At 52.0% G+C, this 4,685-nt stretch overlaps 1 pseudogene; it reads left to right on the top strand.

The window, feature by feature from the left end:
• The first annotated feature begins 924 nt into the window (after nucleotides 1-924).
• On the top strand, nucleotides 925-3,124 carry LOC129395553 (tubulin beta-8 chain-like; annotated as a pseudogene).
• The last annotated feature ends 1,561 nt before the right edge of the window (nucleotides 3,125-4,685 follow it).

Raw genomic sequence — 4,685 nt, 5'->3', positions numbered from 1 at the left:
ACCCCTGTGAGCTCTGCGCCTGACATGACCCAAAAGGCCAGCGAGTTTCTCCTTCTCCAGTTAAACGTGTCCAATATTGATGAATCTATCCAGGTGAGAACTGGCACCTCTAATTTACTCAGATGTCTTTCTGCAGGAGATTCAAATATTTGCTAACTCTTACTGATACCTTCACTGGTTAGATCATTGCCAGAAGAAATAACTTCTCAGTTTGAGTAATCTAAAAGCCTGCAAAGTGACAATGGTCCATTTTCAGCGTATCCCAACACCTATCCTCAGCTTTAGGAATCCAGTATTACTTTCACTCTGCATAAAGACCACAGTCCTCTGGAAAGGTGAAAGGGCTAATCCTACTCTAAAGAAGACTCATGCTAAATCAAATGCCTAATATCTCTAACACCCATAACTTACTGAGGGTTTGAACTGCTCCAAATTAAAACTTACAATTAAGTCTTGTTGTGTTAACATATGGAAGGTCTTTCCTAACCACAGATCTCCCAATAGATGAAAAGACTCATCAAGTACAAAAATATGTCATCAGTCTAGGATAGGTGCAAGGCACTCTGTGAATACTGAAATAAGAGGCTTCCCCTCCCACATGGGAGGAAAATTCAGTTTCATGTCAGCTAGGGATTTAATCTTAGTAAAGACGAGGGAGGAAGTTCTCCAGCTGACCAGCTTTCCCCAACATCGAAAGGACCACAGCAAGGCCACCTGAGCTCCCCAGCAGACGTTCAGCTCCAAGGGATTCACAGGTGGGTACACCTGTGTGGAAGTAAAGCTGTTGCTTATTCTGGGAGCCCAATCCGAGGTTGAGGGAGGAGGGCGAGGGTCTATTTAAATGTTGGCAGAGGGCGGGCTGGGTCGCTGCACATCTGCTCTTCCTTCTCGCATTTCCCCTGCCGCCCTAATCCCGCCTTGGCCATGAGGGAGATTGCGCTCACGCAGACCGGCAGTGCGGGAACAAGATCGGTGCCAAGGTTGGCATCCGGGGCTCTGAGGTCCCAGCTCCGGCCTACTGGGTGGCCAGAGAAGATGTTGGCAGTGGCAGTGGCTTGGGCGGTGCCCCCGAATTGCAGCCCCTGGGCTCCCTGCCGGGGACGCAGTGGAACGGGGAGGCTGACTAGTCGGCAGGGGTGGACCCCAGGGACACGGCAGCCTAGGGATGTGGTTGCGGATGAGGGTTGGGGTGGTAGAGGAGCTAGGAGAGGGGCTGGGACGCCTCCAGCTCCCTGGCCTCCGTGACTCAGCCCTGGTCTGTCTGACCCCACTAATCTCTTGTAGTTCTGGGGGGTGATCTCTGATGAACATCCCATTGACTCCGCTGGCACCTACCACGGGGAGAGCAACCTGCAGCTGTAGCGCATCAACGTGTACTACAACGAGGCCAGCGGTGAGAACCCAGACCTTCTCCGATCGCCATCCTGGGAACGGCGGCCCTCCCCCTCGCTAATACCCTCCTGTCCCACTCAGGTGGCTGGTACGTGCCCTGCGCTGTGCTCGTGGACCTGGAGCCGGTCACCATGGACTCTCTGCGCTCGGGGCCCTTCGGGCTGATCTTCAGGCCGACAACCTCATCTTTGGTGAGCTGCGAGTGAGGACTGCGTTGCGGCTCCTTAGCCGGAGCAGCTCATCTAGTAGTTCCCGAAGGTCATAGCTGTGGGAATTGTGCAGCCAGGGCCTCTGAACATCCTCCTATTCTCCCAGTGGCTCAATCTGCCTCTCCTAAATGGGCTTTGGGAGGAAGCCCCAGGCGTCTCCTCAAGGTGAGGAGCTACTGTTATAAACTCCCTGCAGGGAACTGAGCTGGGGCCGTGGCTACTCTCTTCCCTGAAAATAGGTAGGAGCCACCTACAGCGAGGTCTCTTAGCATGTCTGAGGTTTGAGTCCTGACTTAATTTCTAACAGGGGAGGCTGCTGTCCTGTAACTCTGCGGTACGGGGTTTCATTTGCTCCACCTGAAGGATGAATGGTGCTTTCACCTCACATGTGACACTTGGTCCATTTTGCATTGTGGTGGTGACCACTGATGACCATACACCTGGCACTCAAGTGACTGACTTTACTGTCTTACAGGTCAGTGTGGGGCTGGAAACAAGCCCAAGGGGCACTATACAGAAGGTGCAGAGCTGATGGAGTCAGTGATGGACATTGTCTGAAAGGAATGTGAGAGCTGTGAATGCCTGCAGGGTTTCCAGCTGACCCACTCCCTGGGTAGGGGAACTGCGTCTGGGATGGGTACCCTTCTCGTTAGTAAGATCTGGGAGGAGTATTCAGACAGGATCATAAACACATTCAGCATCCTGTCCTCGCCCAAGGTGTCAGACACCATGGTGGAACCCTACAATGCCACCCTGTCAGTCCACCAACTCATAGAAAATGCAGATAAGACCTTTTGCATAGATAATGAAGCTCTATATGACATCTATTCCAGAACCCTAAAACTGCCCACACCTACCTATGGTGACATGAACCACCTGTTATCTGCTACCATTAGTGGGGTCACCATGTGCCTGGGCTTCCCAGGTCAGCTGAATGCTGACCTACAGAAGCTGTCTGGGAACATGGTCCCATTTCCCAGGCTGCATTTCTTCATGCCTGGCTTTGCCCCCACTGACCAGCCGGGGCAGCCAGCATTACCAGGCCCTGACTGTGGCTGAGCTTACTCAGCAGACGTTTTATGCGAAGAATATGATGGCTGCCCCTGTCATGGCTGCTACCTAATGGTGGCTGCCATTTTCAGGGGTTGCATGCCCATGAGGGAGGTGGAGGGACAAATGTTCAACATTCAAAATAAAACAGCAGCTACTTTGCTGACTGGCTCCCCCACAACGTAAGAACAGCCATCTGTCACATCCCACCCCAGGGGCTAAAAATGTTGGTCACCTTCATGGGCAACAGCATTGTTATCCAGGAAATCTTCAAGCATGTCTCAGAAGAGATTACAGCAATGTTCAAGTGCAAGGTCTTCCTCCACTGGTACACGGGCGAGGGCTTGGATGAGATGGAGTTCACTGAGGCTGAGAGCAACATGAATGACCTGGTGTCTGAAAATTAGCAGTACCAGGATGCCAAGGCTGAGGAGGAGGAGTTTGAGGAGTGTGCTGAGGAGGAGGTGGCCTAGAACTTTCCTTTTCTTGGGGAAAGGATGGAAACTATGTGGATTCTTTTTGGTGTTCTGACAGCCCTGTGTCACTATGCAATTGTTCATTTGTGTCTTCTCGTCTTCTCCTGATGCAGTTTAAAGCATTTTTATAGTATGCGATTTTGCCTACTAAAGTACTCTCATAACATCTGGTTTCACCTCTAACTTCTTTCTTTAGGCTCTCTGGCTACTGCTGCTAGATGCCCTTAGTTGTCCTGCAAGGCTGAAGCTGTCTGGGCTTATCACATGCCCAGTAACAAGCATTCGGCTGGCTCCAGGAGGGGTTGGCATGGGCTGTGGATGTGGCAAGTAGTATTCACATGAACGTATGGATGCCCTGGGACTTGGGCAGCTATGTGATGGGAAACCTGTTCCTGAAGGCAAGCCTTGGCTTATCCCATGTAGCAAACTTCCAGGGGAATAGCTGGCCCTCTGTTTCTGGAACTTTAAAAGTGGTCAGTGACCCTGGTGGACAATGTCCCAAAGTCCTACCTCAGGGTAGGAACGTGGTCAGACAGCTGATTATGAACCAGCATTGAAGGGTGGGAAAGTAGGACCCCAGCCACTCTATCACCATGATGGACTGGGTGTGAACGTGTGTCTTCATTCTCTTAATGAGGTGGGCATGGGGTATCTGGCAGGGACTATTGGGCAGGAATCAAGTCTGGTGTCTGCTCACATGCACTGAACCCTATGTAGAAGGTTATTAGGTCCTGGGGGCCATAGATGGTGGTTGCTGGGCCTGTGTGCTCGGGGCAGTCTCTCCAAAGGCAAAGATGGGGTTTCTGAACAGGACCTGGGGAGACAGGCAGATGCTCACAAGTGCTGCTTCCCCCATCTGGCAATCAGTGAGAAAAACACACAAGTGGAGGTCTTACCTGCCCCAGTCTGGAGGGCTGATGCTCTCTGGAAAGGTGGTTAATACACACTGTCTGCTGTCTCTCTGTCTCCCACTCCAAAACTTCAGGGCAAAAATATTCCAAGATTGTCAGGATGAGACTGGTGAGGGTGGCACCTTTGGGGATAGGTCCTTTAGCCTGGCAGAATCTCCACCCCAGGCTTCTTGGGGAGCCTGGACTTCAAAGCCTGCTTTGGGGAAGCTGTCAAGAGATGTGTGTGTGAGCTGGGTGCTGGGCAGCCTGACAAGACAGTGCTTTTCTACCTAGCTCTTGTAGAATTTGTCGGTGGCCTGTGTAATTACCTCTCGGTAATTCCCACCCCACCCTCATCACACAGATAAAATGAAGCCAGCATAGCCTGGGGGTCGGCAGATGTACAGGTTCTACCGCAGGAACCCTGGGCATACCCACCTGCCTCAGGTATGTCAGGGAAAACAGGCGAGGCCCCTTTCTTTTTCTTCACTGAATGTTGACAATGGCCTTTTGCAGCCAAATGGCAACAGGCAAGCAGGAGAGTGCCTCATCTTGAAAGAAGTGGCTCCTGGAAGCAGCTAGGAGGTGGCAGAGGTCCCCCATACTCCCTTAACCTGTTCTCAGAGCAGGAAAAGGGGCCTCTGTGACAGCCCTCCTCAGTGGCTCTC

The sequence above is a fragment of the Pan paniscus genome, chromosome Y (genome assembly GCF_029289425.2).
Source record: "Pan paniscus chromosome Y, NHGRI_mPanPan1-v2.0_pri, whole genome shotgun sequence".
In the NCBI taxonomy this organism is placed as follows: Eukaryota; Metazoa; Chordata; class Mammalia; order Primates; family Hominidae; genus Pan; species Pan paniscus.
Note: the sequence above shows the minus strand (reverse complement) of the source record. Positions and strands in the feature narration are given on the sequence as shown.